The sequence below is a fragment of the Accipiter gentilis genome, chromosome 18 (genome assembly GCF_929443795.1).
Source record: "Accipiter gentilis chromosome 18, bAccGen1.1, whole genome shotgun sequence".
NCBI lineage: Eukaryota > Metazoa > Chordata > Aves > Accipitriformes > Accipitridae > Astur > Astur gentilis.
Window position 1 is genome coordinate 15,061,843 of NC_064897.1, and position 27,605 is coordinate 15,089,447.

The 27,605-nt window shown below is 39.8% G+C and overlaps 1 protein-coding gene across 8 annotated transcripts in view; it reads right to left on the reverse strand.

Moving 5' to 3' along the window:
- The window catches only part of CALD1 (caldesmon 1), a 198,573-nt gene that overhangs the window by 132,906 nt on the left and 38,062 nt on the right, over window positions 1-27,605 (reverse strand). For 6 of the 8 annotated variants that reach the window (XR_007508781.1, XM_049822539.1, XM_049822542.1 and 3 more), the window contains exon 2: window positions 24,332-24,416. The exons of the other annotated variants lie outside the window; for them this stretch is intronic. The gene's annotated coding sequence lies outside the window, so the exon portion shown is untranslated. The remainder of the gene's footprint in view (window positions 1-24,331; window positions 24,417-27,605) is intronic. 8 annotated transcript variants of the gene reach the window in all.

The following is a 27,605-nucleotide window of genomic DNA, read 5'->3' on the forward strand; positions in this document are numbered from 1 at the left end:
TATTGTCAGCTCTCATCGTTAACAACACTCATGGACAGTTTATTAATTTTATGTCTTGATGCCATTTGTCCAAAACAACCTTAGTATAAGGGTCACATTAGACTAATAAACAGCAAAGTATCATATAGACGTCAGGATTCATCTACTAAGTGGAATTCAAGAAGACTGATGCTTAAATTTTATGTATTTCTTATTTTAAAATAGAACCCTCATCAGCCTCAGTACTTCCTTGATCTTTAAGTTGTAGAAATATACAAATCTAAACAATAGTCTCCCACTCCACTAACTTCAGCTATCGCATAATATACAAAACCACAGTTCAAAGAACATTCCCATTTGAATGCTCTATCATCTTTTCCTGATCCTGCTGAAAATCTGGGAATGAAGTAGTTTGTATGTGAAATGATGCCTAGCTTCATCCATTCAATGGAAATCAAGTTATGAATTCTCCCAGTTCAGAGAGCAACTATTCTAACTGGAATAGCAGAGCCCTACACCATCAGAATAAATGTCACATCATGCAATGGCACCAGTTTAGTGATGACACCATCAATGCACCAGTTTAGTTTCATTTGTTTTGATATAAGTCAGAGAGACAAACTCTGGTCTCTGCAGTCCCAATGCTTTTAAACCTATTGGACGACCCTACCTATTACAACTTGCACCTACTTTATGCAGACTAAAAATAACACTACCACTGGTCATTGAGTGCAAGAAGCTGACGGAGTAGCTATAGAAAAATCTGCCCTATGCTTTAGATAAAACACACACCCAAAACACACAACATAGGGAAGAAAAGGGGACATGGAAAATTACAGTGATGCGAAAGAGGATGTTAAAAATAGAAGAGCAGCAGTCATACAGAAGCATCAAAGAAAATGAAAAAGATAGGGAGAACAGTTGGCACAAGGGGAATGAGACCAGACTGAGAACTGGTTAGCAGGTACAAGTTTAGCAATAGGCTTGAGCTAGGTCCATTACACTAGAGGCCAGAGCAACTCTTACAGCTCCTCCAGTTTAAGGCTGGGGCTTGTTGCAGCCACACGGTGTCATGTTCAAGATATTATCACATTATTCTTTTGTATTTATAGTATCCTCAGTGGTGCTTTTTCCTCTATAGACACCAGAAAGACAGATGATCTGCACTGCTTGATTTTGCATCTAGAAAGGAGGCCCACACACCAACAGAGAAGGAATCTGTGTTGATTTACTGTCAGATAGGAGGACTGCATAAAAAGCCTTATGATAACAAATACTTCATGCAGCAGGCCTCATTCTACCTATCTTTCCAGAAACAGGAGATTAAAAATAGATAATCAAAGAAGAAGAGGAGGAAGAAGGAGAAAAAAAAAAAAAGAAGAATGAGGGTTTGAGAAGTTAGATGGCTAGTGTTGTAGCTCTGAGTCTGATCTACAAAACAGCTTTTGTCAAAACAATTAGATGGTTCTCCTCCAAGCCATTCATCATCTCAGATATTTTTCTACTTTTGACTTCTACCCACTAGAGAGCAGAAATGTTCTAAATAATTATCATCTAGGGATTCCTTAGCTGGAATTTGGACTGGCCTACATAACTCCTCCAGACAGTGCTCCTCAACTTTTTCCCATAGACCTCACTATTGCAGTGCAATGCCTGGAATGCCAGCTCCATGCTGCAGAAACTAGCCTTCTGTGCAACAACGTCAAATTCAATCACTTGGCAGCAAGACTGTGAAAACTAGTAGTATGCTCACACTTCTCGTTTTGAGCAATAACTTCCTTCTAAGATGAATTTGAAGTGGCGGCGGGCAACTAAGTAATTACAAAATTTTTAAGTCATGTTGGATTAGCAGTGTCATAGAATGAAGACCTTCACTGATCTACAAAGCTGATGGAGTACCAGTGACAGCTATGTCAGCCCAGCTAGGCACAGACTGACTCCCAATTAATGTTTGGCTACTTCACATTTTCCATCCAGGGCGCCAGAGCGGGAAAGTAGCTTTACTGATCCTTCTAGTAGCAAATCACTGATTCTGTACACAGCATTGCCCTCTGCATATCTATGGGAAATCAAAAGAGCTGCATCCCAGCATGAGAGGAACATGGTTGAAACCACACAGGGAAGGCTTCAGGTAATACATTATCTCTTTCCCTGGCTAAATTTGTGTGGATTCTTGCAATACACAAGCACAAGTAGATCTCTAATCACTTTTAGTCAACATTCAACCACAGTAAAGTTTTTGTTTCTGTCTATGGTATGCATATGATTTCCACTGCAATACTGAGTGAATCACAGTTTTCAATCTCACAACAAACCTATGAAGAAAGCAGTAATTTCTGTTCTCATTTTACAATAAACTGATTGTAACAAAGGTAAAATAAATAACTTGCACAGTCACAGACATGTTCTCTGAATGAAGACCTTACATGGGGGCCTCCCAGTGTGTCAAACAGTGGACCAGCTTCCCTCCTCCCCCCATTTGGTTTTCTTTATGGGAGGGGGGAGCAACTTTCTCTGAAAGAAACAAATGCTTCATTTGCTAGAAACACAAAACTGGTTTCTGTCAAATTCTTTCAATAGTATGCTCTGAAAAGGGAGAGAGGGCAGTGGCAAATGTGGCAGAAGATGATAAACTGCTGTCTTCTCTAGAAATAGCAATTCCCTTGCTGTCAACTTCCTTGTTTGAGCCAGAACCAAAGCACACACTTTACACAGATTGAATAGCCTCTTTATACATCCATACACGACATTCAAACCATTAAAAATAATGGGAGGAGGAGGAAAGAGAAAAGAGAAGAAGCTTCAGGCAAGCCCCAAGTAGTCTTGTTCTAAGCATCCAAAACAGAAGTAATATCTTTAGTGCCCTATTGGAACTGCAAGTAGGATCACCTGTGCTTGGTAATTGACCAAACCTCTGAAAGATCATACATGGTCAAAAATCTACATATAGTTAATGTAGAGACTGGGATTTATCAGCCCCCAAACTGTGCAATATTCTTGCTTCAAGACAGATCTAATAAAATTTCAAACAGACTTTAAGCGTTCTTGCCCCACTGGGATTCTTGAAATCAGGACACAAAGCTTAAAAAGTATCCATTTATCTACTTTCTTCATTCTTTTAAAGAGGAAGATATTCCCTGAGTACATTCGGAAGTAGTATGTGGTATGTACATCTACACTCTGAGATGAACTTTCAAGTTTTCTTGAACTGTTTGCACTTCAGACCACCCAATTGCAAACCAAGCTTTCCCAGTTTTCGGACAACCACTCATAAAAATGACTCCGTTCTCTGTGGATTGATTTGTCACCGTTTGCAAATACCTGCCTCAATACAAAGAGTGTTTGGTCCTACATAGAAGTCATAGAATTGTTGGCTTTCTTCTGGTGCCCCACACATCACCTCCCTGGTAACATATCCACAGCCAACTAATTATGGACCACACCATCTTGTTGCGGAGGATCCACAGGGGACATCACACACAGACCAATGTGATCAAGTGAAGCCCATTTACTACAACTTTTAGCAGTTATATACCTTATGCACTTGTGCACGTGCCTTATACAATACTCTAATTGGTACAATACCCCGTTTCACGCGACGCTATCTTATCCTCTATTGGCTGTGCAAGCTTCTTCACGAGGTGTCCAGCAGTTACGCATCTCATTCTTCGGCATCCAGGAGTTGTTTGTCAGGCTCGTCTTATCTTCCTTTTTCCCAGCGTACAAGGACACAGCGTCCTTGTCCGCTTCAGCACTTGTAAACTTATGCTTCGTTCCCACCTAACAGCTGGATTGCTCACATGCTCTCGCCCAGCCAAGAAATCCTCAACACCATCTAAGTAAACTTTCCTGCTACAGCAGAAAAGCAAAAAAACCACATAAAATTTCACTAGTTCAATCTTGCCTTTACAACTGTAGCCTTTAGCTGATATGCAAACAGGTTCATCTAGGAAGAGAAAGCTGCACTACTTCAGTGACAGGTACAATTCTGAACAGATGCAGCTAAGCCCTTACAAATCCCTGGGTAGATGTAGTTATTTCAGTTTGAGAGCTTGAGTGTGACTGGAAGTCCAAACACTCTGAAGATGACGTAAATCAAAGTAGCCTCTCCTTCAACATGGAGATTTCCCCTATTTGGAGTTCCTTCCACTTTGATAGAATGGATATAAATCAGTGTCTGAAAGCAATACACACTGTTCACTAGATTGTGGGAAGTACTGGGGGTTTGTTTGGGTTTGGTGGTTTTTTTAAGGAGAGAAAAAGAAGCCTTTTTCCTCATTTCTGCTGGTACAGCTTAAAAACTTGTTATAATGACAGAGTGCTGGGTGACTACTTGACTGCAGAACATAGAAAGTCAGCTTCTTTCCAATTTAAATGCAAAGGGAAACCTCAGCACTATGGTATAAAGGAAGTGTGGTTACACATGGCGAGTACTCTTGTACCCACAAGCATGTGCCAACAGTGGGGTTTTCAGTACGTTTTTGAGAATAAGACGATATGCTAAAAGTCATATGAGATTTCTGCCTCTGCACTCTCTGCTACTTCCCCACTATGTTCATTAGTGCAATCAGATGACTAGCTCTGTTCCCTTTGGGATGTCTTTATATGTGCCACGTGAAGGTGGCCAGCCCAGCTCCTTGAACAGAAGTCCTTTCAAGAGTGTGAGCAGTGAGATACAGCTGAGGCACCACTCAACCTTAATGATAGAAACTACCACAGCCATAGCTGCAGCTGGTCTCCCACAAAAAGAAATCCTAGGACCACTATGTACTAGAAAGCAGCTACAGCACTGTGCCTGCTGGATTGGTCTGAAGGATGACAACACCATTTTGATCCTTTTCTTGCAACAGTTTTCCCCTACTCTTTCCTCTACTATGAAATACCCAACACCACACAGACAATACAAAACATGAGGCTTGTCACACTCTTTGCACAGTTCAAAGACTGATTTTCAGCCTCCACATCATAAATGAAGTTTGTCTACAAGACATAACCTGATCTCCATTTATATACTAGCATCCCCACTGGGGATATGGTGCTCTACGTATTATAAAATTCGCTCCTAGTAACTAAGAGAACAATCCCTGTTTATGCCTACAGATGGTTGCATCAAGTAATGAGTTATTTTAAAGGAGTCCAAACCCAGGGTAACCAGTCATAGAATCATTTAGGTTGGAAAAGACCTTTAAGATCATTGAGTCCAACCTACTTCACCAAAGTAAATACAAACTCTCAATGTCAAGAGTTTTGTTCTTGATGCAGGATAGTATAATAGAAAGCAAAACACAGATAATGCTAATATTAAATATTAATAAACAAGCTACTAAGAATTATCAGTGTTCTAGTCATAAGCAGTTTACAATGGGGTAGAATATATTCTTAAAGAGAAATCAGCATGTTAATGAGTTGTTAGTTACCATGACTAATGAGCAATGTGATTTTCTACTGATATCTATAAGATACATTGTTCATATCAGTAACTTGACTGTAACTTCTTGTGATCATTTACCAGCCCTTTATAAAATAAACTTGGCAATAAAGTACTGAAATGGTCTTCATGGAGAAGCTTTGATCACAGAGCCCTGGAAGAAGTACTTCAAGATTGCAGCCCACCCTTGCCTTGCTATCAAGCTCCAAAATGAGTTCTGACAGACAAGCACTTGGCTTGGCCAACACGCATGTTTCTAGGGAGACAGAAAATAGAGATTTCTGAAGGCATAAGTAACAGTTAAGTGCCTAAACCTTATAAGTTTTAATAGGATTTATGCACCTTGTATCTTTGAAAATTTCTTTGAAAAAAAAAGTCTATGTCCTTCAACAAAGACTGAAAAGAATCAGGTTTAGATAACCTAATTTTTACTCCCAGTTACACATATTTACATTTAAAGATGACATTACACTCCAAGCATGGACAAATTAGTCTAATGGTTTTTTAGATTATTTTGAGATCAGGAGAGCAGTGGATGTTGTTTATCACAACTTTAGTACGGCTTTTGACACCTGTCTCATAACATACAACATCTGCATAGACAAACAAAGAGATGGATTGAAAACTGGAAGAACTGTCAGGCCCAGAGGGTTGATACCAGTCTTATGAAATGCAGTGGGAGGCCAGTCACTAGCGGTGTACACCAGGGTCAACCCTGGGACCAACACTGTGTAACATCTTCATTAATGACTTGCCTGATGGAAGAGTCCACCCTCGGCAAGTTTGCAGACAATATAAAACTGGAAGGAGTGGCTGATACACCACATGGTTGTGCAGCTATTCAGAGGGACCTCAACAAGCTGAAGAAATGGTCCAACAGGAACCTTATGATTTCAACACAGAGGTCATGGAGTCTTCATCCTTAGAGGTATTCAAAACCCAACTGGACACAAGCAGGGGCAACTTACTCTAGCTGATCCTGCTTTGAGCAGAGGTGGGATGGACTACAAAATCTCCAGAGGTTCCTTGCAAACTCAGTTGTTCTGTGATTCTGCATTTACAGTAGAGTTTCACTATAACTATACACTAATACATCTTTACAGTAGAGTTTCATGATGACTATACACTGATACATCTTGCAATATACATAGCACAAAAGTACAGTGTGCAAACATACAAACCATACTATCTTCCATGACATAAAAGTACAACAGAGGCCGGTTAGGTAATAACTTCTCTGTGGAAACTAGTCTTATTTATTCCAATTTGCATCAGTTGAAGTTATGAACAACGCACATTAACAAGGTTTTGTTCTAAAGAATAAGTTTCAATGGTATCCTGATAAAAATGCTTCTATTAGAACAATTATTTTTAACGACTCAGCATCTTACACACAACTGCTCTAATTATTGCCTTAATCAACATCATAACTTACAATACAACTTGCAATTAACATATGGTAAATAGCATCTGCCAATTAGACCATCATGTGCACTGTACATCTGATTCCTGTTTTCACTGGAATGCAGCTATTTGTGCTGGATCTTGTCCAGGGTCTCTGCTTTGGCCTCTAGCGCTCTTTGGATGAGCAACCCTCAACTTTCTGCTGCAGTTAAGGGGAAGAGAAGATTCCTGCACATATGAATTACGTCATAGATATGAACCTTGAAAGGAGGTTCATTACTCATTTTTAAAGCTCCACTACTTTAAAGTAGAAGAAAATAAATCACGGAACACATCCACTTCATCACTGCATAGCGTCATCACAGACAGCAAAGTTAAATCTGTATTAATCACACATATCCCACCATTTCTCCTTTTGTTCCCCTTCCATCCTTTCACTTTTCTTTTTTTGTTAAACTTCATGGACCAGAAACAAATACAGGCATTTTATTTAATTATTCAAGGTCACACCTCTGCTGTTACTGAGTGTCTTCTGTGGATGTCTAAGGATTCACACTTTCCGGTGCCACCTATAGTTGCTCAGCATCTGTCAGGACTGGATGGTTTATCTTGACAAATAATTAATCATTTCACTATTAATGATCCCTTTCCTCAGATATGCTGCTTTCTCTAGAGCAAGGATTCTCAAATAGCAAAAAGTGATTGCTTCAAAGTTGTATACACATATAGGCTAAAGGACTGACTTGCCCTGTGCACAGTTTTGCACAGAGCCCACAGCTTCCGCTACTGGCGGATCTGCAATACCCAAACACACAGTGCTTAGCAAACCATAGAGCAGATGTATCAGATGTGAAGCACCCTAAACCTCTTGCACATTGAAAAAAAGCACAAGGCAAGTAGGAATTCTAAGCAAACACATGATCAAAGCACGAAGGAAAACTCAGAACTGTCTTAAAACTTCCATAAGTGTTGCTTGGACTTTCCAAAACCAAAATCATTCAAAGAAACGTGTTCCAAATTGAAAACAAAGCACCACAGAGAGTCTCTGCTTTTACCTGCCTCAGTAACTCATGCTAGGGTGACAAAACAATCTTCATAAAAAAGATTCCACCACTGGCATAGGTGACAATTCTATTTAGGGTCCCGGAGGAAAAGCATTCTAAGGAGACAGCCACTGCCACCATTATCAGTAAAGCTACAGAAAACAGTTTGAGCCTTTGAAAGACACCCTTTTTTCCACCAAAAGAGAAAGCTGTGACCTGAGACTGAAGATGAGACTTGCCTAACTCTGCCACGTGATTTGGGGTGAGATTGGGGGCAGGGGTTTGCCTCAGTGCTTCTTCTTCCCCTGCTGCCCTTTGAGTCTCATCTGGTTAGATTTTAAGTCTTTAAGATCTTGGAATGCTTTTCAACATAAACAGTGCTTGAGCTCCCCACAAGTGTGGTATAAAACTATTAATACAGATAATAGAAAGTGTTTTGGTTTCTTTTCTCTGGGATAGAGAAAATACCAATAGAAAGCAAAGGAAGCACACAAAATTTTCCACACTAATCTACTGACTGCGTGTTGCATAGTCAAGGTCCATTACGAGCAATGGAGGCTTTGCTTCAGTCTGAAAGGCAAAGTGCAGTTTTCATTTCCATCTGCGTAATGTGCATAGCAAAGGTTTATGCGCGACGTCCCATCACGTGTTCTTGTTGCTGCCAAATACAGAAAGGGAAGAAAATGGAGACATGAATCAATGAAGTAATTTTCCTTCCCACATACAACCTCAGGCTGAGGTGATGCCAGATTTCACAAGCAAAACAAGTTTGAGTGGCAGCAACATTTAAGAGGAGAAAATCCAAAGGAAACCTATGTTCATCAAAAAGTGGTGCTGATGATCAACAGACAGCATCCCTACTGTGAAGTCCGTAATGAATCAAGGTTTATGTGTGATACATGGCTGTCACTGCTGGGGAGCTTTAACTTTCATAAAAAAAGGGGAAAAAGTGCATAAGGACTATACTCTCCCCCATGCCAAACAAATCCTGAAGGGACTGTAAGACTGGTTGCCTTTGCTCTCAAGGCATCCAACCTCCTGCTGATACATAAAAATCATATTGGTCTAGTAACTTCTGCAATTTCTGACAGCTCTCAATCGTCTCTACTAAATTATGAACCATGTATAAATAAACATAAGGAAAAAAAAAACCCTCAGGTCCCTTGGTTTCTCTTACTGGAGTAAAAATGGGAAGGGTGGACATGGGGGCCAGTTACACTGGCATTGTGCCACTTGGGGTGCTACTTCTGCCAGGGAATTTCTCTGCAGGATAGCTGTGGTTGGACTGCATCCTTTTTGCACCAAATTGGACAAGACTGGGACTGAGAACATAATGCTCAGTCTTTACCTTTCATCACTACTGAAAGTCCCACTGTAATTTTCACAAGATTAGAAGTGCTTAGGAGAATTCAATTCAAGTTTCCCCCACTCTACATCTCCTCTGTTGATTAAGGTGTATGTGTACCCTACCTAGACTTATAAGATCCTGCATACCAGGATTCATCTTGCCATATCAGAATATAGCTCTGCTGCCTTCTCCTTTCCTCCACATAGTCAAGTGGGCTTTAGCAAAAACAGAGATCAAAGAGTTCAAAACAATCAAGTGGAAATTGCTTTCCCCTCATTTCACTCTCCTTGCTCCTGACTTGTTACCATTTCACATGCCCTACTATTCAGTACAGAAGCCCCCATTTGAGGTAGGATTTGAAGAGGATGAGGGAAAGGGGGCAGAGGGAAAAACTGACCCATTTTTTCCCCTTGTGTATGACTTCTTAGAAAGACAGGTGAGGAAGGTACATGGCACCTTACCTGATGTATTAGCTACTCCTGTCATTTCAAGGTAACCTTAGATTTGGAAAGAAATGCAGCAAGCTTGAATCACATTAAAGCCCTGATTTAGCAAAGTGCTTTGAAACACATGCTTACAGTTAAGCATGTGCCTAAATGCTTTGCTGAATTAGAACCTATGTTGGTAAAAGGGGCAATTGATTAATGGCTTATGACAACCACCAGAAACTAATGAGCCACAGACCTCCGCTTTTTCCTCCAAATGACTGTACTTAAACCCAAAGGAAATTTCATTATGGAAACAGAACACACTTATAAATAAATCATATATGTCTCCTTTGCAAATATTAATTTTTATCTGCAATTAGTGGTAAACCCAAACTTCCTTTCATACGGTAATCGGAGACAGTGCCATTTGCCCTATGTAACTGGTTACTCATTCAAACCCATAAATTTCTTTCTAGAACTTCATGGTTTACAGAAAGCTCTGTGAACCCAGCTAAATCAACCATGAAATATGCAGCATCCAACATACTAACCAAAAGGTTGCCTAACTGCAACATAAACTTCAGGATGAATCCCTCCAGCACTGTATAATCCACCCAGAAACTAAGAGCTCAGTAACATGATGTGCTGAAACCTGCTTCAAGCTGCTTCTCACCGAGACACATTGCAGGATCAAATCCCAGGGAATTAACACAAGCTATTCAAAGCCCTCCCACTTGAGAGATGGAAAAAGTCTGAAAGAGGGAGAAGATAACCTTGGTCCTCTAAGATGCAATTCAGCTCTCTATTTGCCAAGCTGTACTCCATCCTGGAGGTTTTTTAACTGGCCGTGTGTTTTAGCTGACTTCACTTTATTTGTATTTAGAGACAGGAAAATCCTGTGGCCAAGGCACATCTACAGCAGCCATGACACTCAAGTCTAATGTCAGCCTTATGTAAACATCAATAAACAACTCATCCTGTTTTTCCTAGCACCATTACTATTGCAGAGCACAGACAAAGCTTTCAGTATGACAAAAGCAATCACTTATGTCAACGCTGTGAGGTCCTGATCTAATAGGTACATCTAGAAACTTCAAGATCATAAGTTACAAAACAGGGACACTAATATCTGAGGTGTCATTGTTATAATTCATAACATATTTTAAATGATTCACCCTTTTTACATTTTTACATGTGTAGTTTAGTCATCTGAACCAGATTTCAAGAGTAGACATATGATATATAATGAAAAATAACATTAAAAATATATTATTGATATCATACAGCAAGACTTTAATGGGTGTTTACAGTGCTTAAAGGGCAGAGATGGAAGCAGCTTTCATACAAAATGGTAATGGCGAGCAGTTAGTTTTTCATTCACACACTCCTCCTTGAAAGTGCACTAGTTCACCTGTAATTTTAAGGATAACTGAGGCAGTTTGAATTCATAACCAGTTGACCAGTTACACTTAGACTGAGGTTTCATAACCACTAGGTTTGTGCACAAACATACCACCAAATCCTGCAAATGTGATCATCTGTGATCACAGGTTTGTCCTTTTATCTTATGGAGTTTACACTAGCATTACACTTTTACACCAACTCTGTGCCCGCTTTGCATGCAAAGGCAATACCTAATCCACCAAAAATCCTGCCAGTATGAAGTTAACCAGTGAGTTTGCTTGCTAGTAATGGGAATCAACAGAGAGAATTTGTGTTACAGTTACATTACACCATCCAACCACAATGTTTCTTATCAATTACTAGGAACCCTAATGCACAATTAACTTTATCACTAAACCATGACCTACTGGTAAGATGGGGACTTCAGCTTCCACAGTTTTTTTAAATGTTCCTTGAATATCCATTACAGCCTTTGTAACAGACACAAACTCTTAAAAGGCAGCTCTGAGGAAAGAAAAGTGACACGACTAACATGCCTGAGCCTTGGGGAAATGACCAAAACCTATCAAGTCAGTGGAAAAAAATTGTTTCAGTTCTCTTGGTTTGGGTCAGATCAAATATGCACACGGTCTAACAATGCCCCAGAGGAAAGGGTGGGGAGGGAAAAGGAAAACATTTGATTTTTCTAAGTAAATGTTTGATGTGTTTACACTCCTGTTACACTGAAGAGGAAAACAAGTATTTACCTTCACACAACTGACTGTTACCAATATGTTTATTCTAATTCAGAGCCTATTGAAAAAGGTTATTTCATGTTTCCATGGATTTCAATTAACATTTTGTAAGTGTGCCTAATACACAAATGGAATTTTATTAAAAAGACCTAGCACTCAGTTGAGGTCTACATATGTACGTACCACAGTAATGTGTACAAGATACTCCTAGGTTCAGACAGAAAACTTTCAGCACAGTTTCAAAAAGAAAGACAAGGTAGTGAGCTTAAAACCATATGTCGCTATTCATTCAGTGCATGGGAAAGTTGGAAACAGAAGTTATTTCCTATTCCTAGCAGAGTGAAAGACTATAGTGTATCAGTTATCACCCTAAGAAGTAAATTTTGCTATTTCTAAAGGTGAATACTGTAAGCTAGGCAGTCACCAGTGCAAGAAAGCTTATCCCTTTGCTAAGTCTCTTCTGAGAATATTGGCCAGATTCAGCTTGACCCACACAGAGCCCACAAAGTTGCGCCACGGACATCTGGCCCCATCCATCACACCCACATCTGGGCAAATAATGTAAAAAACTTGTATTCTTCAAAGGATTAGAGCCTTTTCTCTACTTGATTATAGTAACAGACCCATTGTGAACTCTTACCATTATGCTTCATTACAGTAACAAGTCCAATTTTATATTTCCTTAGCCTTGTATTTCCAAAGCATTTTCTCTACTGCATAGTTATAATGACAGACACTCTTTTTCATCCCCCACCCCCCCCCCACCCCCTCCTTTACAAAGTAGAAAAAGCTGGCTTGAATAGAGCAGATGGCTCAGTACCATTCAGGAACATATATGGACCTTCCACTGCAAGGTTTGAATTCAGCATATTTGAACTGTGGCAAATGGATGTTAGGAACTGACAATCTCTTTGCTACTATTGCAGATGTTGTCATTTTACTACTTTAGATGTATGTGATAAGAGCTGTCCTCTTCATTAACAATCATCTTGGGCATCTAGGAAACCTCCAGAAGGCCAAGCTTGAGGAGATCTGGATGATTCTTTCACTGCTATAGTAAATTCACTTCAAAGACTCCAAAGTCTTTCAGTCATGGGGTAGCAAGGAGGATTAGAGGAGCAAGCACCTCACCTTAAAGTGTTCGTTTTATATGAAAGGAGCATGGCTTCCACTCTAATAACATGACATCTTCCACAGGACTCGCTCTACTTTCAACAAAATATGTTTGCTCTTCTGTCATAGCATTGCCTCTTCTTTCTCAAGGTTTCTAAACCCAGATATTAAAAATTAATATGAAGCACACCCACATGTGTTGAAGAAACTTGGCTCCAGATCCATCCTGCTCTCCTAAAGTGTTTCTCTAATGGCTGTTCCAATCACTTGCAAAAACTCATTAAAGCATTTCATGCATGCATTTCCACTTCTCTCATTGCTCTAGGGCTTGCCTTCCTATTTCAGCCTGTTTGTTTTTCAGCCTGACCTATCCCGTGAAGCCACTTGGTCATGAAGTGGCCGAATATATTAGGCAGCCCAAATCATTGATCAAAAAGATCAAGATTCTTCATTGACACATATTTTGCTATTAATAGCTTAAAAAATACAAAAGTTGGGAATTGCAAGTGAAAGCACTATTGACTAGTACAAATACATGCAAAGCCAGGCAATTTTCAACTTTGAGCTTTCTAAATATGCATGCTAAATCTCTCCAAAAAACATGATAGTGGTTTGATAATTACTTTCACAAATACTAGATAGTGATTTACTAACTGAGGCAGTAATTCTCAGTTCTTAAAAATAAAAAGGGGAAAAAACCCAACAGCCAGTGCTGATATGTATCAGTGGATCGTACTGTAGGAACAATGTCATATGGTTGGAAACACAGCAATTGCAAACAGCACTCCCTTCCTATTGAGTACTGGTCAGTTCCTGTCTGGAGTCCTGAGTCCATCTGCAGGTATACGTCACTTCAGGAAAGATGTGGGCCTATTGGAGAGTCCAGAAGAAGATGACAAAAGTTTTCAGAGATCTAGGAAACATGGTCTCCGCAGAGAGGTTGGAAAGGTCAGGTTTGCTGAGCCTAAAAGACGTGCTAATTCTCCTCACATATATTAACGAAGAGAATTATAACCTCTTCATATCCACTGAGGGCAAGACAAGACACAATGTGCTGAAGATGGAGCAATGGAGACTGATTTTCTCCCTTGAAACGAGTAATTTCCCTATCAATTAAGACACTTATGGAAACTACATAAAGAGAAGGATAAACACTGTTACAGGTCAAATGAGGCAAACTGCTAAGCTCTGCAGGGTACACTTCCAGAACAGAATGCACCACTCAAAAATTATTTAAGTAGTAACCTCTGGTTTGGTCCAATACAATGGACTGGATTACTTGCTGACGTTTTTTCTAGCCTACCTTCTATATTTTGTAATACAACCTGCCAATTTCAGCATAAGTGCTATATGTGTGTCTTCAACAAGAACTGCAGTAAGCTGGAGCTCATCAGAAGACCACAGGAAGGAGGAGGAAGTGCACAGTCATTACCTTCTCCACAGAAGCACTTGCAGAGAAAGATTCCGAAGGATTCAACTGGCAATTCAGCACATCCTCATAGCCAAAAGGTATCAAAAAATCGATGACAGATGTAACAAAACCAGAACTCAAGATACTTTGACTATGGCCATTCTGTTAACCATAGATAACAATCAAATCAACATACAAAACCCCAATCTAAAGCCAGATTGGGATAGCTGTATAAGTATAATGAACTCAAGATGCAGACATTTTCTTGCCAAGCATACAGTTTTAAAGTCCATTAATTCAATTTCTTTTCCTTAAAGCAAAAAAATCTGAACCTGAAAATTTAAAGAGAGATTTTAAAGAGATACAATGGACAGTTACTAGCTTTGACTTTCACTGAGTGCCTGTTTCCTGTCCTTGAAACTCTCCCCCTAACCACTACTATTTTCACTTGGATTTCCCCATGTATTTAATTTGTTTATAAAATTCATTTTCCTATTATTATGGAACTCTGATCTGTTATTTTTGTTTGGATCATAAGCATAACATCAGTGATACCAGCTGTAGCTGCTACTCTACCAACATCCGCATTCTGCCTCCAACAGTGGCTATGAGATTCTCAGAAGAAGATGAAACAAATCCACAATTCACCTATCAAATCACACAACAAAAAGCAGGATAAGACAGGTGAATTCTTTTTCTGAATCCCTCAGCATTCAGCTTACACTCTGGAGCATGAGATCTGCTTACCTTTAACTTCACGGGCACATCTACACATCAAGAGTCATAAAACAAAATCTTCTTTTATATCCAAGCTACTTAATCAAATTCTTGGCAAGATTATTAACTAAAATTCTGGAACAGATAGGAGGGGGGAAAACAGCAATAGGAAGATTTTTCTCCCCAAAACACAAGTAAATGTAGTAGCAACTCTAACTCACTCTGTTACATGCCATAAGCATAGGGAAGGAGGCATACAGGGAAAAAAAACATCCAAAGAAACACCATGATTCTGTCCCAAAAAGAACACAGGTGGGCCATAATCAATCAGTATTTCAAAATAGCTGCCTTTTATACACATAGAATAGGAGGCTGAATCCAGAACACATCCAGATCTCAGCTTCATACTGCTGGCTTACCTCTGGGAAAACATATCAAACCCCAAAATCTCCTACGGGGTTATTTAGAAGTTCATTGAAGACTTTGAAGTTTGGGTCCAGGCCAGCTCATCCAGACTCATGCTCAGGCTTGGGAAAGACCTGCATTATCTGTAAGCCCAGCCACCCTAGCCTTCCTGCTGTCGCAGGCATATTCATTTCATACAGGTGATTCCTTTAGCAAAGTCACCTGGCCTTAAAAGGACCACGTCTGAGGGTCCAAGATCCCCTCAACTTAAATCAAAACTGTCTTTTGCCTATATCAGGCTAGTTAATATTTAGGCCACTGTGGGGTTTACCAAGTCAGCCACTGGAAGACCTTTCTGGGGACCAGGCTCCAAACCCAGTCCTCTTCTAAACAGACTCTATGACCCCTAGACAAGGCAGTCTGCAACTCTGCTCCCTCTCTGCACATGCCTATTTTTGTTTGGTTTAGGTTGGAAACACTTCAGGCGGGAATTGCATCTCACTAAATATTCACACGAACAGAGCTGTAGAGTGTCACTGACATACCAATACTCCTCCTGATAAAGCATATGTTGCCTAAACTGGTTCTGCCATGTCAGGTTATTCCCAAAAGGAAAACTGAGGTACAGAAAAACAAGGTGTCTTGCTGAATTCCTCTCTCTGCTCACACAGCTCAATCCACTAGCCCAGCCCTGGTAGTTTAGGATTAAGCCAGGAAAGGTCCACATGCAGATGCCAGTTACAACTGAATTAGTTGCGGTGCTGACTACAACAAAACTATAGCAGGAAGGATTTCTGCTAAGGCTGCTAAAAGCCAGCCAAAACACAGGCTACACTTTCAGCAAGTGTGGGTCACTTTAGTTTCTGTGCCCCGTTACCCTGCCACAATCTCCCCTCTCACTGCTGAGGAGATGCTGTCCTCTGCTCATAACTATCCGTAGTTAAAACTATGCCTTAGTCTAGTCAAACATAAATTCTCTACAATGTGTTTTACTTTCATATTCTTTATAAGTGGCCATTTGGGGGGCTGCTTGGTTGGGGTGTTCTTCTGTTTGCACATTTTATGTGCAAGCTGGACAGTTTAGAGAGGATACATTTAGATTCAAATCAGACCCTCTTATGTTCCTCTCACACTTAAAGTTGGATCAGAGTTCAGATGAAACAGTGCCAACATTTTCAAACTGCTCTCAGAAGATTTTAGCTGGAATATCTTCTGGACAGTAGCTGTTCTTGGGAAGTCCACCTAAGGGCAAAATTCCATAGAAATGCTTCTTGCAAGAGCTGAACTACAGCCCTACATCAGAGCTCCTCTCTGTACTGGATCTAAAATGGGAACCAACAGAAGTGTTTCTCTCTCTAGTCCCCCCTCCCCCCATTTCCCTTGAGTGAATTCAGCACTGAGGCTGCATTTACATCTATTTTGTCTTAGTCCAATGTGTTGTGAGAATGCAGAACACAAATGGTCACCAAGAGTCTCCTCCCTCCTGCCCCAAGACCTCACGTGCTTTTGCACAACCTCCTTTCACTTTTCAAACCTTTCACACACCTTTCAGTCCTCACCCATGGCTCCAGTCTATGGCAAAAGCCTTCACCTGAGTAGTAACTTTCACACAAGTGGTTTTGTAATCTTTCAATCACCAAACTATAAGCAGCTACATACAGTGAAAAATTCAGCTATCACTAAGAAAACTTTTTTTTCAGCTATGTTTGTCCTTAACCACCTCAGAGCATTCACTTCCAAATATAAACTTAGCTTACTAAAACTATAAATCATGAATGTATTTATAAACCTCAGGGACCATTACTGCAAATTTCTCAACTCACATTATCAGCACTGGACCCGATTAAAAAGACTGCCCATGAGTCAGTCTGGATCTCACATATGTTACAATACTCTGAGAACCCCTCACCAGGTATATACCACCAGTAAACACCAGCTCCTCACAAAGGAAGATCAACTGGATGTTTCTGCAGTGAAAACTTCACCAGCTTTGTATCTTACAAAGATGATGGGCAGAGGAGAGTTAGACAAATCTACCCTTCATGCAGCAGGGTATGACACAGTTTTCTTTAATCCAGTAAATCCGTATGCTGTGCCAGTGAGCGGATTACCAGCCTGGGTTCAGAAGAAGCATTTGTGATGTGTCATCATTCACATGAGGTCAGAGTACATGTAAAAATAATATTTTATTCTCTCCATGCTACACTCCTAGCTCTGCTACATTTTTTTGATGATTTTGCATTCATTTTGTGCTGATACAAACACACCTAAACAAAAGACAGGCTCACTTCCTTTTCCAAGATTTTTGGCTGATTGTATACTTGCTTGTGCAGGTCTCTCAAAAATCAACATCTGGGCAAAACAACAAAGCAAATTTGGACATGTTAAAACTATATTCTCAATAGGTCTCTAGTGAACTTTGCAGAGGTTACACTCAATATAAAGTTCACCCTTTTTGTTTGATTCAGTTCCCCTCTTCTTTTAGCAAACAAGGTAACAAATTATTATGTGCAAACAGAATTTTTGATGATGGTCTTCCTCAGTTTCCACAAGCCTGGACAACATAAGCTTACAGGTCACATAATGTGCTTTGCTGCAGGCCTTTGCCCAAATATTTTACATTTCCACTTCTTTATATTTTCCAGATCATGTACAAACTTGAACCGACCCTCACAGCAGCCTTACCAAAAGCAGCTACTATAGCATTATCATCCTTTAACTCATACAGAAACAGGGGTCAATAAGTCAAATGAGTTGTATAAGATCATAAACATCATCAGCAAAAAGCAGGGTCAGAACTCACAAGACTCCAGCCTCCTGGCAGCACAGTGCTGTCTTTAGCTACAAACCACAGCCATGGCTTCAGCCATTTTTGCATCTTTGAAAGATGTTACCAAAATTCACAATCAAAAGGCTCAAAGCGTGTAACGTTGACCTCATTTAATCCCATTTCTTGGGAGTAACATCAAATAATGCATGATATGGTCAAAAGCAAAAAGAGTCCAAGAAATATTAAATACAAAGGCAACCTCACAAGGCAGAAAGGTAATATCCCTAACACAGCTCTGTGGTGATCACACCTGGAATACTTCATTCAGCTCTGGAGAACTCATTTCCTGAATGACAATAACAACCTGGAGGAAGATCACAAGAGAACCATAAAAATGTTAAGCAAGCAGAGAGGGACTGACTTACAAAGAGAGATTTAAAGAACTAAGGATGCATCGACCGACTAAATACTTAAGAAAGGGACGTGACAACTGTCTGCAAGTATTAGAAGAGGATTAGCAAGGGCAAAGAATAATATTAGTGAAACAAGAGTTTACAGCTACAGGAAGCAGTAGGAAATTAAAAATTATGAAAACATTTATTGATCAAAAAAGTCATTTTAATAGCAAATTATACTAGAGTATGGAGTAGACCTGATAATATGCTTAACCAACACTACTGCTTCTCAACTTTTTGTCCTTTAAGAACACTAAAATTGTCAGCTAAATCCTGAAAACACTCTACTTAGAAATTTTAGGTTGAAAACGAGTTTTGAAATTTTCCTAGTTGAATATTCTATCCCTGGTTCGGGAAATTTCACACATCCTTAACCCTGAAGCAACACAGACATGTCAGGCCCATTGCTTTTGCACTACCCCTGGTATAAGCTACAGCTCTGATTAGGAACTCCCTGACACAAGTAGACCCACCTGCATGTACTGATGAGCAATGTCCCAAATGGGCAGCGGCTCCTGTCTCTCATCTAACCATCCTGAAGAACAATCATGAAAATAAACACCAGATCCTATTCTACTTGGCTTCGGAATAATTTGCAATTATGAGGGAACTAAACAACTCAATATTTAGTATCTTCTGTTTCTCCTCTTCGTTTTCTCCAGGAAACTGGACAGGCACAAAAGTGAACCTTCTCAACACAAAAGACTCCATCTGCCAAACTCAAGCAAATCTTGTTGCAACAGTTTAGAGAGTCATTGATCCACTTGTTCACCCTGCTGTTCTGCCGGGGGTTATCGTGCTTTGGATGAGTCTACCAAAGCAAATGGGTATGCTTGCGCCTTACCCAGTCAGGTTCACTCCACTCCTCTTTTTCACCTGAATAACAGCATAATAATTAACTAGTGGGCTTTCACTGGAATCAGATTTACAGAGTGATCAAGATCTATGGATGAAAAGCACAAGGGAACCACAAACTTGTGTTATAATAATGTCAACTCTGGGTTCCTTTGTCTTGGGAAATGCTCTCTTTTTTTGCTACCAAACTGTAATGAAAATTTTTAAAGGGTTCTATTTGTCTTATTTTATTAAACCTGCTAGTTCTTAAGAAAAACAGTGGCTGTCTACTCCATAAAATATGAGCACAACAATAAGTACATCAAAAGCCTATTGCTGGTTGGCCAATTTCCATATAACCTAATATGGGTAAGAAAATGTTTGACTGGAGCCCAGAGCAGAGTGCCAAATTTAACAACTCTGCAGTAAGCAGAATGCCACAGAGCCCTCTGCTTAGGCTCACTGTAATTTCAGTTTGGTGCAGTTACTACCTATTCACATAAGCTAGACCATAATTGTACTTCTGCACAGTTACAAAACCCAGATACTTTTGTTCTCTCTTCCCTGCCAATGAAGATTAATGCTAGCTGCCATACAAGGCTTTCAGAGATAGACGCTCATTGGAGTGTTTCCCTTCTTGGGCTAGATATATTAAGGAAATCCCGGGCATCCTGAGGATACAAAAGAACATACACTGTATGAGGCACTCTGCATTTTTGTAAACATCCCAGAAAATGAAGGTTTTAAAGGGCTCCAATACAAGAATACACGCTTTCTATATTTACTGCTAATGTATACATGAGTTTTTACAATATCAAATCTATATGCAGGGCAGGTATTTTCCTCACTGTCTCACTACTACTGCCATTTATGAAACTTGGCAAGGTGCAGATTGCTTGCCTGCCTCTGAGCCCACTGAAAAATAAGCCTTGCCCACTCATGTTATGTATTTGCATTTCCATCTTTCAAATTTCACTGGGCAGCAAGTGATTTAGGATTTTTAAAGTAAGACAAAAAAGGGTCACAAAGCAAATGAACGACATTATCAAGGCCAGTCTTTAAGTCACAGTTCAGTCCTCTCACTCTTTAATCTAACGCCACTGAAATCATTGTGAAGTCTGATAACAGGGATTTGACAACAGTGGAAAACTGGATCCTTGAGCTTATATCAGTGAAACAAGTCACTTTAGGCATTAAAAGAACAATGCCACCTTGATTATGCAAAAGGGTTAGCTGGCCTCTCCCAGATCATTTCCTATGAGATCATATGCAGACTTGGAAACAGAAAGGACTGGTTTTAGGAAGTTTGGAAGCCTTTTATGGATTATATTAACAAGGCACAGGCTGTTCCCTAAAACTGATTGTACAACAAATTCTATCACAGCCACATGCCCTTGGTTGGAATGCCTTTAGCATTTATGATACTACCAACAACAACCAAAAAAAAGCAGCAATTCTGTCATTTAATCCCTGTGACTTTTTTTTTTTCTTTTTTTTTTTTTTTTTTTTAAGAGTACTGAGTATTAATTGTAATTTTCTGGGTGTCAATAGCACACAACAGGTTACAAAGGGATATCTGTTAGGTTCCTTAAACTTTAAAGCATCCTGCAAAGTTTAGCCACAACTTCAGAAAATGTTAAATACCTGTCTTCATAGGTAGAAAAAAAAAAAAATAATGCTACATTGTAAGATTTTGGAATGATACTTAATAACTAAAGGCCAATTTTTATGTTTCTTCTCCAATAAGTACTAACAGAAAAACATACATCTACACAAAACCACATCAGTGCTTGGAAAATACTTTTTTTTTTTTTTTTTTTTTGTATTTGAGGTCTTAGCTAATGCATCTCCTACCAAACAAATTTTCCAGTCAGTTTAGTTACCATACATTCATTCTTGATACTGAAAATTAGAAAGCAAACCAGCAACTGCATTCCTTTTCTAAGAATTAATGCTGTCCATTGTCTTATTTTTTAAAATTTTACATCTAGGCATTATTTTTCTGGTGATGCATATTAATGAGGCAGATGCCTCACATGCACCAGGACTGCCCTGCAGTTCCAGACAGACCCATGAGTCTAGAAACATACCTCAGATGCTGTAACTCTGTTTGGAAGTGTGAAGGCATTACATGAAGGCCCCGGCTTTCAGCCTCTTTAGCAAGGCTTATGCGTCACTTGGGTTTCATGTTAACTCTTTGATGATGTATATACTGCATGCTGAGCTTTATAAGACCTGCACTGTAAGAGGCTGAATTTCACTGTGGGAGGCAGACTGATCTGTTAATTGAATTAGCTAACTTCCATCCATTTATTAGCAATATTAGCAGATTTGGCTTTCTGTTGAAAGTAACAGAACACTTTCAAATAACAGCTCTCAAAGAAAAGTAATAATCTTCCCTTCTGTTTACAGATGGGGGAAGAGAGGCATGGATAAATGCAGTTACCTGCCCAAGCCCAATCGGTCGTTCAACAGCAGCACCTCCTGCATCCTAATTAAGTGCTTCCCCGCACCAGGTTGCACTTTCTCCTACCGTCTGCATGGTCCGAACACTAATATTATCTGCATCACTGCTGCTGTGGCTGGAGAACCAAAATATTTAGAAAGAAGATTCCCCCATTGTCAAACTGCTATCTCTTATTAGAAACACAACACATTTTTGTTCTTGTTGGGACTGAAGAAAAAAAAGAGGCACCTGAGCAGAGGAATGAAAAACCCACAAATTTATTATAATTATTTGCTATCTGTTTAATGATAATGCTGTTCTCTGTGCCAAAGAGAATGCAACAATTAAAGACAACTGTTGCCTTTGCTCAGTTCGGGGAATAACCACCCCTGATACAATCTCCCAGGAATCCATCCTTAGAGCCTTGCCTGTCGCTATTTATAACTGAGTAAATATTAGAGGATTCACATCTTTTGCCCTGAAAAAACAAGACCTTTGACCTTCACATTTCTTTGGAAAGTGCTTTAGAGAAGACTGTTACTCTGCAACAATGTTTCCTTCCATTAAAATTTCTTCTTAAAATATATAGCCCAAAGGAGGAACACTAGACCTCAAATATACCACAAATATGGACAAGTCTGCCTGCAGGCATTTGGAGGCTGGGAATTTACCCAAAATGTTATCCTTACAGAATTAACCAACTCTGTTAGTCAGCATAGTTAACAGCCTCAAAAAAATCATTTTACTCTGACATGCCTTTGTCAGGACAGCTCACCAATTGCATATAACATTGTTTTCCACTGCTTAAGGATTAATTATTCCCAAGGACTGAAACTGGAGCCTTTACACTTCTACGTGCAAATAAAAAAAGTGTTTGGAAGCCAACACTGTTCAACAAACTATCACTTCCAGGTTTCCATTACTCCTGGCTTTAGCCCAGCTCACTCTGCCTCTCCTTTCCCTCATCTCCTGACACAAGGTGTGACAGCCGCAGCCCAGAAGACCAGGCAAGCTACGGCTGATCACACAAACTCAGTACCTACTCTGGACTCTGCCTTGCTTGGGACTCTTATATCTGCCTGATGAACACCAGTCGTCATAAAAGGCAGACTAGAAAATCGTACAAGACAGGCAACACGACTCAAAGGCAAGCCTTTATCTGCTATTCACTCACTAAGAGTTAATGCAGACACAATAGCCCATCAGTTCTGCCATGTATATGACCATGACTTCTTAGGACACTTACAAAAACATTAACCTCATGGGAAAACTCAAAATCAGATCTGTGATATCCCTCAAAGACACAGCCCTTCATAGTGGCCAGTCATTTCAGAGAGGTGTTCAACAAACAGGGTAACCATTCAAGGCAAGTCCCTTCCTCACCTCCTCATCAAGGTTGGCTTCTTCACTTAAGTTTTAAATCCCTTTTAATTGTTTTCCTTAGTCTTCACTACTATAACTCTGTATTGTATTACTATTTTATATAAATGCCCCATCCTTTTGGATCAGTGAATTTGCTACACATGACGTCATAACCTCCACCTGTGTAGTCAGAATGATGGAGTTCCCTCACTCGGAGCAATCTGTGCTAAACAGCAATTATAAAACAAGTGTAACCTGGGAACACTTCTTATTATTATCATTGCTTAGCAAGACTCCTATCAAGTGCTGAAGCAACAGTCTTTTGAAAGGCAAATTTCCTCCCACCTGGCAAGCAGAAGTGTTTTTCATGTCCCTATCAAACTAAAACCAGAACACCTAGGGAATATAGAGTCACTGATTTTGCTGACATACTCAGCAACATTATCTTAATGACATATAATAGTCTCCATATTCATAACCTTTCACTAGGAGACAGACTAGTATGGCTGTTGAGCTGAAATAATTACCCCAGCCTGTACCCTGCGTGTACAACTGATGTGTGTGTGCAGAGATGACCACATGTAGGTTTAATGACAAAGACAAATAAGAGTTAGGCCTCTCAAGGGAACAAATGCTCCCTTTCCATTCAGGTAATGTCCAGGGACCGTGGGAGGCACAACGTGGAAGAATTTCTCCAGTGTTTCAGAGGGAAAGATTACCGCACGCATACTTACTCATAAATCCTTAGCACGCAAAACACTAACAAAAGGAAACATCAAGGTGCAAGACTCCCTAATACCCAAGCAACCTCTGACAGTCAGTGCAGTCACAGACTGCCATAAAGTATCTTCCCAATGTGTTAAATTAAACCAAAAACTAACCACCCCGAATGGCGTCTTTCCACATCAGACCTTGAGTTTCAAAGGAAATTGAGCTAACACTAAAGTGCTGTTTATGATAGCAATTCTCTCAACTGAAGAGAAAATACCTCCAGGAAAAAAAAAAAAGTTATATACATATATATGTAAAAGCATCAATAGCATATCTCACCAGTTATGATGGCCCTGAGCCTGGAAGATGCTGCGTCTTCAGCTCCCAAGGGATTCTTTGAATGACCAAACGGTTACCACAGGCACTGGAAAGACAGAAATGTTTATGGGTGGGAATGAAGAGGGCACCAAAGACGGAACATCTTTAGAGTAAGGATGATCTAGAAAGCAGACCAGATCTCTATCCTTGCTGCATTTTCTAGGTACTGTTGCACCACTGACTAAGCTGACTAGCAGCTCCTTTTCTTTTCCAGTGACTCCTCCGTGAGGAGGAAGAAAATCCCAAGTGAGAAAGGGCAGACTGCACTATGCATCCGAAGTCCCATTAAGGGAAAAGAGTTGCTTCCACTTGCAGGGAAAACTGCTCCATTCACCTGATCCTGCTGCCATGACCGTAACTCAATCAGTGTAATGAAATCCTGAGAACAGCCTGGGAAGCATCAGCCACAGAACTGAGAATTTTAATAGCCAAACTGCACCGATTAATATGGAGCCAAACCTGATTATGTCCTCATGATTCACTTCACAAAAAATATCTGAGGGAATTCCCTATTTGTTTTGGCTGTAGACCAGCACGGTTCCTTGATTGCTGGCTGCCTCCAGTCAAAGATGCAAAAATGTTTGGCTATTTCTGCATAGCTGCTGGAGTGCATTTACACAGTTTTTGATGACAGGTTGTTTGTCTGCATTTACATGTACTTAGCCACTTTTTGACTAAGAGTAATAGAACAGCCACCTCTGAGTAATAGCCAGGATAAATGATGGCAGCTTGGGCAGTGTGTGGTGAGACTGGAAATTGCCTCTGAGCAATCCCTCAACAGGAGAACTGGAGGGAGTTCCTGGGAGAACAGGCTCAGATATCCCACTTGGAGTAACATAAGCCAACTGGGAAGCTGCTCAGGGGCTCCGGTGGTTCCCATCCCCTTTCATCTACAGTGGCAGTGAAAAGACAAAACTTCCAAATGTCTATATACTCACAAAAGACAAAAGACTGGTATCACAAGGCCCGAGAAACTTCATTTATCTGTTAAACCAGGTGAAGAAAGATCTCTCAAAAATGAGCTGGCTTCACAATCAGCCTTTAATTAGACAAATACACAGTTTACCTTCCCTGTTCTCCACCTAATCAACACAATCAACAGACATGTTTAACAGTCTTCAGTAGACTAACTGGGTTGAACAGAAGGTTTGGCAGAGCTCTGAGAAAATACATCATGCTTTTGCAAGTGACACTGCATTTTTGTGCCATTTCGTCTAAATCCCTAAGCAGTAGTATTGGCGGCGGGGGGGGTGGGGGGTGTGCTTATCTTGGGGATTTTTGAGGGGTTTGTTTTAATTTTATACTGCCTGCCAAACGAGGTCTTATGAAGACAGCATGTGACGGCACAATGAGGAAGTCAAAGTCTCCACAACACATACAATACTGTTCTCCACCATGGCTAAACACAACTTGTACCCTGTTGTTTTACAAAAACAACACCTTTGTTGGCCCAAGAACTACCAAGACGGAAAATCACAGCTGTGTCCAGCTGAGGTGTCAGTCCCTGCAGGAAACTCTACTCTGGACCTTCCTAAGACTGCATCACACTAAGTGCTGAAGAGTTCCATTTTTTCTGAGGTTTGCCAAATCCGGGAGATCTGGTGAAAGGAATACAGATTGCCTTTGAGCATTGCAGAGATCCGGGATTCTGGACTATCTCAGCCTCAGTAAAACTCTTATTAAAGTCAATAGCAGTTGAATGCTCTTATCCAGAGAAAAATCTAGATCTATCCTTGCATTAATAAAACTCAAAATTGCTCCAGCCATTAATAAAATCCAATGACTGACACACCATTCAGGGGTCATGTAGCTACACGAGGTGACCTAGTTCTTTCAAGTAGGAATTCAGCTTTTACACTGCTCACCCTACATAAACTACCATAGCCATGAAAAAAAGAAATACACTATAATTTACATAAGATGAGGAAAATAAAAATTTAAAGGTGCAATATAGTAGAGTCAAACAGCATTAAATTCTGTAACTTCCTCACTGCTGAGTTATTTTAGAGATAAAGCTCTACCAAAGGTGAAAATTAGTCTTAATCAGAAGAACATCTCATTTCCATTCTAAGGCTTTCACTTAGTCTTGTTTCCTGCAGTACCTTAACATCAAGTCATTCTTAAGTGGTAACATTCACAAGATACTTAAGCATGCTCCTCACCAACCAAACAAGATTACTCACCTACTTAAAGTTAGGCACACACGTGTTGAGGCAGAGCCAAAACATACATGCACACACATAGGACATGTTTTTCTTTCATGGGCTGATTTTTATTCTGTAGTCCAAAGCACAGTACCAAAAAAAAAAAACCCAACAAAAAAACCCAAAACCCTTTATACCACATCTCGTCAAGAATCCCTCAGTGAAACAAAATTAATGAATGTATTTTACACCATTTATTTCCTAATTGCAATGATATTTTCCACATGTAAAATCTGTATTTGTGCCCTCAAAGCTATCAAAACCTGAATTCTCTCCTAAACGAAAACAATAATGAAACATCTATGAAATGAAAGACTACATATGAGTAAACACTAATGAGTAGGCAGGATTTGAGCCAGAGGAGTGTTTCATCCACTTGTTGATATACATTTATACCGTTTTATACCATGCAGCCTGCAAAATATCAAAGTCAAGGCAAACCACCAACTAAAAAGATAGTATAAAACTAATCTATCTGGTTCATACTCAAGCAATCTCTGGATGCCACACCTAAAGAAAAGCTGAGACTTAATTATCTTGCATTTCTTTCCTAAAGAAGGCCAAAAAGTGATACAAATGGATTTCTTTAATCTTTCCTATAAATCATCTCATCATTATATTTACTTACATATTGATCAAGTAATTACCAGGTTGGGGAAATGGAGGTATGGGTACCAAACCCAAAGAGTTGTAGAAATACAAACTTTCTCTTCCTCTTCGAGTTGTCAGTACTATCTTTCTTTCATAATTTTATAGCTAGAGGGGGCTACTTCTAAACATACAAACAGACCATTTACATTTTTATAAGCAAACTAAAACATATTTTTCCATTGCTCTTTTCCAGGGTGAAATTCTGTTCCCCGTAGGAAGGGCAAAATGAACATTATCAGAAAATAAACTTATTACAGCTTAGACCATAAGGCATTAGTCTAATATTTTCAAGATATTCCTTCCCTTCAATTTAACTTGACTGCTACAATAAGCAAGCTAGATTCTGTGGGTCACTTTTGCATACTGGAATAAACTTTGTG